At 42.1% G+C, this 13,844-nt stretch overlaps 3 non-coding genes across 3 annotated transcripts; all 3 read right to left on the reverse strand.

Annotated features, from left to right (window-relative positions):
* Positions 1-9,000: 9,000 nt before the first annotated feature.
* TRNAP-AGG (transfer RNA proline (anticodon AGG)) lies at positions 9,001-9,072 on the reverse strand. Its single transcript has one exon. It is a non-coding gene; the product is annotated as a tRNA-Pro (tRNA).
* Positions 9,073-11,668: 2,596 nt separating this feature from the next.
* TRNAP-AGG (transfer RNA proline (anticodon AGG)) lies at positions 11,669-11,740 on the reverse strand. Its single transcript has one exon. It is a non-coding gene; the product is annotated as a tRNA-Pro (tRNA).
* A 2,005-nt stretch (positions 11,741-13,745) lies between these two features.
* On the reverse strand, positions 13,746-13,817 carry TRNAP-AGG (transfer RNA proline (anticodon AGG)). Its single transcript has one exon. It is a non-coding gene; the product is annotated as a tRNA-Pro (tRNA).
* Between the last annotated feature and the right edge of the window lie 27 nt (positions 13,818-13,844).

The raw sequence follows: 13,844 nt of genomic DNA on the forward strand, positions 1-13,844 counted from the left end.
TTTTGAAAGCTGCAAATGCTCAACTTTTTTCTTTTCTGAGCATTGAGAAAAAGAAACAATGTAGTTGACTTTATAAAAAACAAAATATACATACTTCATATCATTCAGCAGAATCAAGCTAAAGTAACAAATCAATATAAGAGAGATATTAAAGGTAGTCTTCCAAAAAGAGGGCTCGTCCGGGATTTGAACCCAGGACCTCTCGCACCCTAAGTGAGAATCATATCCCTAGACCAACGAGCCAGATGGTTAGTGTTGCCCAGGTGGTTAAATAAATGGATCTTGTACTATAGCATCATATTAAAGGTATAAAGTCATACTGTGTTAGCTGTAAATATGGGAAAAAATATACCTGCAGTGGAGGAGGCAGCAGGAAGCAGGTTAACTCTAAGACAGACTAAAATAAGTTTCCTGATACATAACACTTTTTTTCTTTAAAATACTATAACATACAATCCCAATCCCTTGCACCAATGCGGAGAAGTTGCACTAGACCCACCAGAGCATCAGCCATTTGAGCAGCAGCCATTATACTTTGGTCTTCCGAATCAAAAAAGGCCCCCGAATTTCATTGCCCCAAAACGAATGCGCCAAAAACAAAAAGAAATTTTGAACAACATGCACAAGTCTAGTTCTGACACCTGTTTTGTGCATCGGGGATTGTCATACTTATTGGTATGTTACAGGTACACGTATAGGGAGGGTTTAAACAATATACAAGATTCTAGGAAGAAAATGTATCTTCGCCATTGCCACCCTATAGAACCAAGAGATGTGTTCTTCAGACTAGCTGACTAGCTGAGATCCTCCTTTAGTGCTGTCTTAATAGTTAGGAAGATAGTGAGAAAGATACCTAGATATTTTATCTTAGGGGACAATCGGAATGGAAAAGTGCTCTGCAAATAAAGTCAGGGTGAACTTGTTTTTGCAAATAGCATTGTGTCTACAGTACATTCAGGAGTCTTTCCCAAAATTGTGTCTGAAGAGGAAATAACAAGTCAAGAGAGTTTAGAGCCTTCAGAAACTGGGGCACCAAGACAGAATACATAGTTGTATAGTGATCAGGGTATGTCCACTGCACTTGGTGTTTTCTATATGAGTGGACTAAACTATGTGTAGATGTCTATTGGAAATGAAAAGATAACCTATGCGGGATAATATAACCTGAAGGCCAGAATAATGTTTAAAGTCTTTAGTGGTTGGGTTGTATATGTATTTGTGCACAGATTACTATCCCTGTTGTGACTGGAACGACCTGTAACTGTGGAGTGATGCCTGGTTGACTAGTTCACTGATTCACGGATCAGGCATGTTCAACAACCTGAGGAGGATGTCTATACCATTCTTTTCCTCTGGGATCTAGGCTGCCAGGACTGATTTAACAGCATAAGGCGTTGCTTTTCTTCTGTACTAAAGAATATCCAGTCTGGAAGTTCTGGAGCTAGTAAGTGGAGTGATTCAGAGAATGGAGAGAAGTCATCAGGTGTCTTAACAATGTGGGTAAGTGAACCTTTGCAGACTATAGTGGATCATGGGTACCCTCAACAGAACAGGATGTTTGATTTTCTCTAGGCAAAGTACAAAAAAAAAAAGGGGATGATCCTAGTTCATTTTCTTTCTACAGCTAACACAGGATAACTGTATACCCTTATTGAATATGTTGGAGGTGTAATTTGATGCTACAGTACATTCCATTTTTTCTGAAGCTGCATTTATTTAAACATCTGGAAAAAGATGTTTGTCTGGCTCGTTGGTCTAGGGGTATGATTCTCGCTTAGGGTGCGAGAGGTCCCGTGTTCAAATCCCGGACGAGCCCTCTTTTGGGGGCACTATTATTAATATCATCTGTCCTATATTGGTTTGTTACCTGTTAATGCTTGATTCTGCTGAATGTGGTCAAGAATGTATTTTTTATAAATTCAACAGCTATTAAAAACGACATTGTTTCTTTTATCAAGGCTCCCAATCTGAGTAAAAGGGTCGAGAAATAAGTTTCTCCATTGTACTTTTGATTCTCATTGTAGACGTCATTAGCGATATGATTGTGGAGTCCATCTAGAGACCTGCCTTAAGTTCTCACATTCTTTTCCCGTCTTCTCCTCATTGCTTTTATAAAATCATCATTTAAAAACAACCCAAAAAAATAGAGTCGCCAAACACTAAAACAGCAGCATCAAACAAAGCCTTACAAAAATAATTCTTTCAAAATTAAAAAAATTCAGGATACATTTTGCTTCATTTGTTTGGCATGAATCGGCCAGAATCGAAAAACAAATACTGAAGCCCCTAGAACTGACAGCAAGTAGAACAGATATCACTGGACACCCATAGAAAACATATCTTGTACTGCCCATCCTAAATACCGCATTTGCTCGATTATAAGACAAGGTTTTTTTCAGAGCAAATGCTCTGAAAAACACCCCTCGTCTTATAATCGGCGTTGTTTTTTAATCAGACCTCAAATCGGTCTGACTATGAGACTAAGATCCAGATCCCCCGCAGCGCTGCAGGGGACCTGGATCCTCCTGACCCCCCCCCAACTCCCCGGTGTGTAGCCGGGGCAGCGTGTAGACAACTTCCGCTGCAGCCGGAAGGAGGTGCGGTTAGCAGCAGGGGTTGTCTGCGTCCAACGCGCAGACCTTCCCCGGCTGTCAGAAATCAGAGTTCCCCTCACCGGGGAATTCTCTCTGACAGACGAGAAAGGTCTGCGCAATGGACGCAGACAACACCCGCTGCTAACCGCACCTCCTTCTGGTTAGCAGTGGGGGTTGTCTGCGTCCATCATGCAGACCTTCCCCGGTTGTCAGAGATCAGAGTTCTCCTCACCAGAGAATTGTCTCTGACAGCCGGGGAAGGTCTGTGCGATGGACGCAGACAAGCCCCGCGGCTAACCGCACCTCCTTCGGGTTAGCAGCGGGGGTTGTCTGCGTCCATCACGCAGACCTTCCCCGGCTGTCAGATGTCAGAGATCAGAGTTCCCCTAACCGGAGAATTGCCTCTGACAGCCGGGGAAGGTCTGCGCGATGGATGCAGACAACCCCCGTTGCTAACCGCACCTCCTTCTGGCTGCAGCAGAAGTTGCCTACGCGAATCGCGTAGACGTCTACACGCTGCCCAGACAACACACCGGGAGTCAGAAGCACCGGTAAGATTTTGTTTGGGGGGGGTGTTAAATGGGGGGCATAAGGCATTTCTGTAGGCAGAGTGCTCTATGATATACCTTTTAACCCCCTTAATGCCACTCTGCCTCCAGAAATGCCTTTTAACCCTCTGTACGCCACCCTGCCTCCTGAAATGGCTTATACCTCCCTATATGCCAAACATTTGGATAATTACTTAAAATTAATCTCAATTTGTTTTATTCAGTGGAGCTTGAAGGTAGTACTGATAATACTGAAAATAAACTCTTTAACATAATAGAAGTAATTGTCAGAATATTTTAATAAAAGGCAAGGCAGTGACAGGGCATGTTCAATGCCATACTGGCATGATACCTGCAATGGTAGGAAAAAATAAAGGTGCTGTGGTTTTACGCACAGAAAAGAAAATTCATGCAAGATCATTGCATTATCCAACAAAACCTGTATGCAAGATTTTATCAAAGATGTTACAAAAACTCTTACTACATCTTAAGGATTGAGCAAAAGGGACTCAGGATCCTGGGACAGTAGCACAAGCAGCATTTCAGCTTACTAACTGTAATGCAATATGAATTAATAAATCCAAGTCTACTTTAGTTTAAGGCTTTATATTGATACAAAACTTACTTTACAAGGTCCATGTTAATGGAACCACCTAGAAGAGCTGGTAACCAAACCTGATACCACTGAGCACCTTTAGGAAAGTGATATCATTGTTATTAGTGGCTTAAATTACAAAGCTATGCTTAGAGGAAATGCTAGTCCTGTTGTATTTGACTGTTCAGTATTTAGGATGGGCAGTACAAGATATGTTTTCTATGGGTGTCCAGTGATATCTGTTCTGCTTGCTGTCCGTTCTAGGGGCTTCAGTATTTGTTTTTCGATTGTGGCCGATTCATGCCAAACAAATGAGGCAAAATGTATCCTGAATTTTTTAATTTTAAAGAATTATGTTTGTAAGGCTTTGTTTGGTGTTGCTTTTTTAGTGTTTGGCGACACTTTTTTTGGGGTTGTTTTTAAATTATGATTTTATAAAAGGAAAGAGGAGAAGACAGGAAAAGAATGCAAGAACTCAAGGCAGGTCTCTAGATGGACTCCACAATCATATCGCTAATGACGTCTACAATGATAATCAAAAGTACAATGGAGAAACCTATTTCTAGACCTTTAGATTGGGAGCCTTGATAACTGAAACAATGTCGTTTTTAATAGATGTTTATAAAACAAAATATACATACTTGATCACATTTAGCAGAATCAAGCGTTAACAGGTAACAAACCAATATAGGACAGATGATTTAAAAATAGTGCCCCCAAAACAGGGCTTGTCTGGGATTTGAAACCTGGACCGCTCGCACCCTAAGTGAGAATCATACCCCTAGACCAAGGAGCCAGAGGAAAACCCTTTTCCAGATGTTTAAATAAATGCAGCTTCAGATAAAAAGGAATGTACTGTAGCATCAAATTACACCTCCAACATATTCAATAAGGGTATACAGTTATCCTGTGTTAGCTGTAGAAAGAAAATGAACTAGGATCATCCCCATACCCTTTTTTTTCCCTACTTTGCCTGAAGAAAATCAAACATCCTGTTCTGTTGAGGGTATCCACGATCCACTATAGTCTGCAAAGGTTCACTTACCCACATTGTTAAGACACCTGAGGACACCTCTCCATTCTCTGAATCACTCCACTTACTAGCTCCAGAACTTCCAGAACTAGTCAACCAGGCATCACTCCACAGTTAATTTACAAAGAAGGTACCCCTCACCATTCAATGTAGCCACTGGCCTAGCAAGTGTATATGACTAGATCTACCTCGGTGAACTGGAAATGTATGAAAGCCAAGGACTTCTGGTCCAACATAGACTTTGTCAGTTACTCACCTTGTCAGTCACTCATGAAACTCTCCAATCATACCTTACCTCAACTACACAATGCCTGATTCCTTGAGCCGGCTGCTCCAGGGTTGCATGTGGTATGGCGAAATGTAATTATCTTTATTTACAGGTGTCATGGAAGCCTCTGTGCCATGGTCTCCTGGAGGGGACTGAGTGCCAGCCTCCTTCCTACAGACCATGGGCCCTGGAAAGTCCCAAGATATTCTAGGGTAGGCTGGTGCAGTGAATGTGCCCTACATGTCTCTGGGAATCAGTCACACTCCTCGAGAAGGCTGAGGCTTCACGCCCTTTGCTCTGGCAACTGCTGGTGGATTTTCTGTTGTGGCTTTTCTTGCAACTTGTGTCCATCAAAATGCAACTTGCGCCCACTATAATGTGAGCGGTCGCTCATGAAAAGGTTTTCAGCAACCGCTCGGTGCCCTTCTGTTTCCTTCGCTCCCTGCCGCCACCCGCCTCGGTGCTGCCCTGTCTGAAGCAGTAGGAGTGCGAGGCCTCTTTTCTGTATGTGGTGCTGGAATTTCATGCTGAGCGCCGGGATATAATGTAACAGCAGCGAGACAGAGGCCTCGGGCTCCCACCGCAGGACTTTAGCAGGGTAAGTAAACTACAAAGGGAGGGGGGAGAGAGTGTAGATAGTGAGACAGGGGTAGTAAAATAAATATTGAAATAAATAAAGAGTGAGAATGAGAGAATGAATTAATGTATGAATTAATTGTGTATGAATGAGATAATTAATTAATTAATGCGTGGATGAATTGCTTGAATGATTTAAAAAAATGCATTAATGAATATGTGTAAATGATGTGTGTGAATTAATGTGTGAGAATTAATGATTAGGTGAATGAAAGAGTGAATGAATGAGTGGCTCCATTTTTTTATTATACACTGATATAATTTCAGTGCAAATTCTAATGTTATTTAATAAAATCCTTTTCACAAATAGACCCTCTTTTCATGTGTTTTTCTGCTTGGGCAGATAGATGGGCCAAATAGTTATTTTCTGCGGACACATTCTATGTTTCTATGCTTAAAAAACAAACATAATTGATATAGGCAAATTGATGCACACTGTTGTGTATAGTAATTTTGTACTGAAAAAAACTTCCTCTCCATGTAAAAGTTTCAGTGTTGGCACTTTGAGGTCTGCAACTTGGTTTGATGTAGAAAATTAGGCACTCTGGCCCAAAAACATTCGCCATCACTGGCGTGGAGTGCTGCCAGTGCTTACAGTAGTGTAGGGTTTTATTCCATGGTCAATGAGTTGCTGGTTGTAATTGTGAATAAAACCGCACCTTACTTTGGTAGGTACGGTGGACAAGATTTTAGCACTAGTAATAGATTAAAGATGTTAGCTGGTATTGGTACTGCTGCGGCTGCTGCATGCGATTCGTGGTAAGGGTAGTTCAACTTCTGACTCCAAGCAAGAAGACGTCTGCCTACTTGGGACTGGTATACCAATGGTCACCTGATTACCTCTGATGTACACAGAGGTAAATCTTTACAATACTAAGGCATTTTTTCCGGAATATGAAACAGATGATTTCCAAGTTTATTTGGGGTTCCCAGGGCCCTAGCCTTGAGTATCAATACCTAATCCGCAGCAAATCTATTGGATGCTTAGGCCTGACATAGAGATTTACTACAAAGCATCACAAGTGTTGTTGAATTATGTATTCCTGCACCTAATTATAATTATTAGAGCAACGAAACCTGTGGCGGCATGGATTGACCCTAAACAGTAAGCACAGGAGGATCTCACGCATTCTACAATTCCCAGCATATCACAGGTTTGGCGACGACTCAACTTCCACCTGGGCCTAGTGAACCACCGATCTCCCGTAACATTTCTGACATTCAACTCTCAATACCTGCCAGGTCTTACAGGAGTCACTTTCAACAAATTGGTCATTAAAGACTAACATATCCCAGGCTAGGCCACATAACGCAAAAATGACAGATTAAGTCACAGGTGGACACCCACATACTAATGTAACCACTTTCTATATCTCCAACTCAGATATTTTGTCAAATCACTGACCACAATTAGTTCCATAGAAAAAATCTCTGCTGGAGGTGCTCCAGCCACAAAGGAACATCACCAGCTGCGGCGATGCACGTAAACAACCTCTGCTGCCGGCACGTCTGCTCAATGTGCTTCGACAATCTCCCTTGCCGGGAATTCCCATGGGGGGAGTCCCGGCAAGGGAGATTGTTAAAGCACATCGCGCAGATGTGCCGGCATTGGAGGTTGTTTAAGCTCGCATCGCCGCAGCCGGTGAACATCTGCGCGATGTGCGTTAACAATCTTCCTTTAAGTCACCAATGGACACCCACATACTAATGTAACCACTTTCTATATCTCCAACTCAGGCATTTTATCAAATCACTGACCACAAAGGAACATTCCTCCATATATATATCTATATATATAATGATCAGCCACAGCATTATGACCACCTGCCTAATATTGTGTAGGTCCCCCTTTTGCCACCAAAATAGCCCTGACCCATTGACGCATGGACCCCTGAAGGTGTGCTGTGGTATCTAGCAGCAGATCCTTTAAGTCCTGTAAGTTTAGAGGTGGGACCTCCATCGATGGATCCTGGTGCCATGTGTTCTCCAGGTAGATGGCGCACACGCACCCGGCCAGCCGCATGATGTAAAAGATGTCATCAGACCTGGCCACTTTCTTCTATTGCGCCGTGGTCCAGTTCTTATACACACATGCCCATTGTAGGTGCTTTCGGCAGTGGACAGGAGTCAGCATGGGCACCTTGACTGATCAACAACCTGCAATGTACTGTGTGTTCTGACACCTTTCTATCAGAACCAGCATTAACTTTTTAAGTAATTTGAACTACAGTAGCTCGTCTGTTGGATTTGACCACGTGGGCCACCCCCCCCCCCATATGCATCAATAAGCCTTGACAGCCCATGACCCTGTCAACGGTTCACTGCTTTTCCTTCCTTGGACCACTTTTCATAGGTACTGAGCACTGCATACCTGGAACTCCCCACAAGAGATGCAGATTTGGAGATGCTCTGACCCAGTCGTCTAGCCATCACAATTTGACCCTTGTCAAAGTTGCTCAGATCCTTATGCCTGCCCATTTTTCCTGCGTCTAACACATCAACATGGAGGATGAAATGTTCACTTCCTGTCAAATATATTCCACCCACTGGTGGTCATAATGTTATGGCTGATTGGTGTATGTTGCCCTAAGATTCTACCCTTTTGACGTGCAGTTACGGATACCATCCAAACAATCCCCCACCTTAACATCTTGTTTGAGCCCATGTCCATATTATTACACATACCAAGAGTCGATCGTCTCAAATCCATCAGGGTATCTGAGGACTTACAACTTTCAGTTCAAGTAAAAGGCATATTGCGTGAATGACAATATTTTCATTGGACTGACTTTTTAAAGGTGACACCTGAAAACAAGCCTTACTCAGTTACACTATTTAGCAGTATACCCTATGAAAGCTACCTGACCATGTTGATGCATCATTCTAACCCTCCTCCTATACCTCTTTTCCTGTCTTATTTCTGTAACCTTTCTTTGCATTCATCCGTTCATATGTTTTTGGACCACGGAGATATTTTCACTAAGTCGCAGGATACACCGATAATCATTTTGAACTTAAATGACAACTGAATTTGTAAAGTTTTGTGTTGATCTGCAAGAACCCCGCTATTCTTCGGACTATGTTAGTCACTCACACTGCCTGATATTTCACATGTTATATGCAAATGTGTCCTCTTCTAATTATCAATAAACAGAATTTAAACAACATACACGGCTCAAGGAGAGACCTAGACAGTCTTGAAAGCTTGTGATCGGTTATTCTTTGGTTAGCCAGTAAAGGTATTATCTTTCACACATTTATGGAATTTAAAAGCAGACAAAAGAAGACACAGCAGAAGACTTTTAAAAATCAGTACCCGCAAAACAGGGCTCGTCCGGGATTTGAACCCGGGACCTCTCGCACCCTAAGCGAGAATCATACCCCTAGACCAACGAGCCAGCTGTTGAAAACTTTCCCAGATGTTTCAAGCAACATAACTGTAGATAGAAGTAGAATGTAGCATCATATTACACTTAAAAAAACAGTTTACAGCATAGCACCAAACAACTCGTGGAGACTGCCAACACAGCAGCAATTTTGACTTAAAATATTGTTACAAAAGAGACTATGAGAGATAAACACATTTAGACTGACATGGGTCTCCAAAAATATTTACAGACATGCCATATTAATTTAGCAAAAGCTCTGCAGCAACTTTCATTCATTCCATCTTTTTTCTGAGGTTTTACTGGTGACAGGATGGTAGAATGTTGCTAATTAAGAGTTTTTAAATTTAAGAGGTGGGGAAATGGTGTCAGGAACAAGGATTTGGTTTTGTTTCCCAAACTTGTCCTATTTGGAACTGTATAAAAAGGTGGATTGCATCGCAGGTCTTGCAGGAGTCACTTTCAACAAATTGGTCCCTGGAAGACTAACATATCCCAGGCTAGGCCACATAACGCAAAAATGACAGATTAAGTCACCAATGGACACCCACATACTAATGTAACCACTTTCTATATCTCCAACTCAGACATTTTGTCAAATCACTGTCCACAATTAGTTCCATAGCAAAAATTTCTGCTGGAGGTGCTCCAGCCACAAAGGAACATTCCTCCATATATATATATAATGATCAGCCACAGCATTATGACCACCTGTCTAATATTGTGTAGGTCCCCCTTTTGCCACTAAAATAGCCCTGACCCATTGATGCATGGACCCCTAAAGGTGTGCTGTAGTATCTGGCACCAAGACATTAGCAGCAGATCCTTTAAGTCCTGTAAGTTTCAAGGTGGGACCTCCATCGATGCATCCTTGTGCCACGTGTTCTCAAGGTAGGTGGCGCATACGCACCCGGCCATCCGCATGATGTAAAAGAAACTGTGATTCATCAGACCTGGTCACCTTCTTCTATTGCTCCGTGGTCCAGTTCTTATACGCACATGCCCATTGTAGGTGCTTTCGGCAGTGGACAGGAGCCAGCATGGGCACCTTGACTGGTCAACAACCTGCGATGCACTGTGTTTTTTGACACCTTTCTATCAGAACCAGCCTTACTCAGTTACACTATTTAACAGTATACCCTATGAAAGCTACCTGACCATGTTGATGCATCATTCTAACCCTCCTCCTATACCTCTTTTCCTGTCTTATTTCTGTAACCTTTCTTTGCATTCATCCGTTCATATGTTTTTGGACCACGGAGATATTTTCACTAAGTCGCAGGATACACCGATAATCATTTTGAACTTAAATGACAACTGAATTTGTAAAGTTTTGTGTTGATCTGCAAGAACCCCGCTATTCTTCGGACTATGTTAGTCACTCACACTGCCTGATATTTCACATGTTATATGCAAATGTGTCCTCTTCTAATTATCAATTAACAGAATTTAAACAACATACACATATATGGCTCAAGGAAAGACCTAGACAGTCTTGAAGGCTTGTGATCGGTTATTCTTTGGTTAGCCAGTAAAGGTATTATCTTTCACACATTTATGGAATTTAAAAGCAGACAAAAGAAGACACTGTCCACAATTAGTTCCATAGCAAAAATTTCTGCTGGAGGTGCTCCAGCCACAAAGGAACATTCCTCCATATATATATATAATGATCAGCCACAGCATTATGACCACCTGTCTAATATTGTGTAGGTCCCCCTTTTGCCACTAAAATAGCCCTGACCCATTGATGCATGGACCCCTAAAGGTGTGCTGTAGTATCTGGCACCAAGACATTAGCAGCAGATCCTTTAAGTCCTGTAAGTTTCAAGGTGGGACCTCCATCGATGCATCCTTGTGCCACGTGTTCTCAAGGTAGGTGGCGCATACGCACCCGGCCATCCGCATGATGTAAAAGAAACTGTGATTCATCAGACCTGGTCACCTTCTTCTATTGCTCCGTGGTCCAGTTCTTATACGCACATGCCCATTGTAGGTGCTTTCGGCAGTGGACAGGAGCCAGCATGGGCACCTTGACTGGTCAACAACCTGCGATGCACTGTGTTTTTTGACACCTTTCTATCAGAACCAGCCTTACTCAGTTACACTATTTAACAGTATACCCTATGAAAGCTACCTGACCATGTTGATGCATCATTCTAACCCTCCTCCTATACCTCTTTTCCTGTCTTATTTCTGTAACCTTTCTTTGCATTCATCCGTTCATATGTTTTTGGACCACGGAGATATTTTCACTAAGTCGCAGGATACACCGATAATCATTTTGAACTTAAATGACAACTGAATTTGTAAAGTTTTGTGTTGATCTGCAAGAACCCCGCTATTCTTCGGACTATGTTAGTCACTCACACTGCCTGATATTTCACATGTTATATGCAAATGTGTCCTCTTCTAATTATCAATTAACAGAATTTAAACAACATACACATATATGGCTCAAGGAAAGACCTAGACAGTCTTGAAGGCTTGTGATCGGTTATTCTTTGGTTAGCCAGTAAAGGTATTATCTTTCACACATTTATGGAATTTAAAAGCAGACAAAAGAAGACACAGCAGAAGACTTTTAAAAAACAGTACCCGCAAAACAGGGCTCGTCCGGGATTTGAACCCGGGACCTCTCGCACCCTAAGCGAGAATCATACCCCTAGACCAACGAGCCAGCTGTTGAAAACTTTTCCAGATGTTTCAAGCAACATAATTGTAGATAGAAGTAGAATGTAGCATCATATTACACTTAAAAAAACAGTTTACAGCATAGCACCAAACAACTCATGGAGACTGCCAACACAGCAGCAATTTTGACTTCAAATATTGTTACAAAAGAGACTATGAGAGATAAACACATTTAGACTGACATGGGTCTCCAAAAATATTTACAGACATGCCATATTAATTTAGCAAAAGCTCTGCAGCAACTTTCATTCATTCCATCTTTTTTCTGAGGTTTTACTGGTGACAGGATGGTAGAATGTTGCTAATTAAGAGTTTTTAACTTTAAGAGGTGGGGAAATGGTGTCAGGAACAAGGATTTGGCTTTGTTTCCCAAACTTGTCCTATTTGGAACTGTATAAAAAGGTGGATTGCATCGCAGGTCTTGCAGGAGTCACTTTCAACAAATTGGTCCCTGGAAGACTAACATATCCCAGGCTAGGCCACATAATGCAAAAATGACAGATTAAGTCACCAATGGACACCCACATACTAATGTAACCACTTTCTATATCTCCAACTCAGACATTTTGTCAAATCACTGACCACAATTAGTTCCATAGCAAAAATTTCTGCTGGAGGTGCTCCAGCCACAAAGGAACATTCCTCCATATATATATATAATGATCAGCCACAGCATTATGACCACCTGTCTAATATTGTGTAGGTCCCCCTTTTGCCACCAAAATAGCCCTGACCCATTGATGCATGGACCCCTAAAGGTGTGCTGTAGTATCTGGCACCAAGACATTAGCAGCAGATCCTTTAAGTCCTGTAAGTTTCAAGGTGGGACCTCCATCGATGCATCCTTGTGCCATGTGTTCTCCAGGTAGGTGGCGCATACGCACCCGGCCATCCGCATGATGTAAAAGAAACTGTGATTCATCAGACCTGGCCACCTTCTTCTATTGTTCCGTGGTCCAGTTCTTATACGCACATGCCCATTGTAGGTGCTTTCGGCAGTGGACAGGAGCCAGCATGGGCACCTTGACTGGTCAACAACCTGCGATGCACTGTGTTTTTTGACACCTTTCTATCAGAACCAGCATTAACTTTTTAAGTAATTTCAGCTACAGTAGCTCGTCTGTTGGATTTGACCACATGGGCCAGCCTTTGTACCCCCACGCGCATCAATAAGCCTTGACAGCCCATGACCCTGTCACCGGTTCACTGCTTTTCCTTCCTTGGACCACTTTTCATAGGTACTGAGCACTGCATACCTGGAACTCCCCACAAGAGATGCAGATTTGGAGATGCTCTGACCCAGTCATCTAGCCATCACAACTTGACCCTTGTCAAAGTTGCTCAGGTCCTTATGCCTGCCCAACATCTTGTTGGAGCCCATGTCCATATTATTACACATACCAAGAGTCGATCGTCTCAAATCCATCAGGATATCTGAGGACTTACAACTTTCAGCTCAAGTAAAAGGCATATTGCCTGAATGACAATATTTTCATTGGACTGACTTTTTAAAAGGTAACACCTGAAAACAAGCCTTACTCAGTTACACTATTTAACAGTATACCCTATGAAAGCTACATGACCATGTTGATGCATCATTCTAACCCTCCTCCTATACCTCTTTTCCTATCTTATTTCTGTAACCTTTCTTTGCATTTATACGTTCATATGTTTTTGGACCACAGAGACATTTTCACTAAGTCGCAGGATACACATGAATTTACATGACAACTGAATTTGTAAAGTTTTGCGTTGATCTGCAAGAACCCCGCTATTCTTCGGACTATGTTAGTCACTCACACTGCCTGATATTTCACATGTTATATGCAAATGTGTCCTCTTCTAATTATCAATAAACAGAATTTAAACAACATACACATATATGGCTCAAGGAGAGACCTAGACAGTCTTGAAAGCTCGTGATCTGTTATTCTTTAGCAGACAAAACAAGACACAGCAGAAGATTCTTAAAAAACAGTACCCGCAAAACAGGGCTCGTCCGGGATTTGAACCCGGGACCTCTCGCACCCTAAGCGAGAATCATACCCCTAGACCAACGAGCCAGCTGTTGAAAACTTTTCCAGATGTTT

The sequence above is a fragment of the Sceloporus occidentalis genome, unplaced genomic scaffold (genome assembly GCF_023333645.1).
Source record: "Sceloporus occidentalis isolate IW3139 unplaced genomic scaffold, rSceOcc1.0.p SCAF_33, whole genome shotgun sequence".
Lineage (NCBI taxonomy): Eukaryota > Metazoa > Chordata > Lepidosauria > Squamata > Phrynosomatidae > Sceloporus > Sceloporus occidentalis.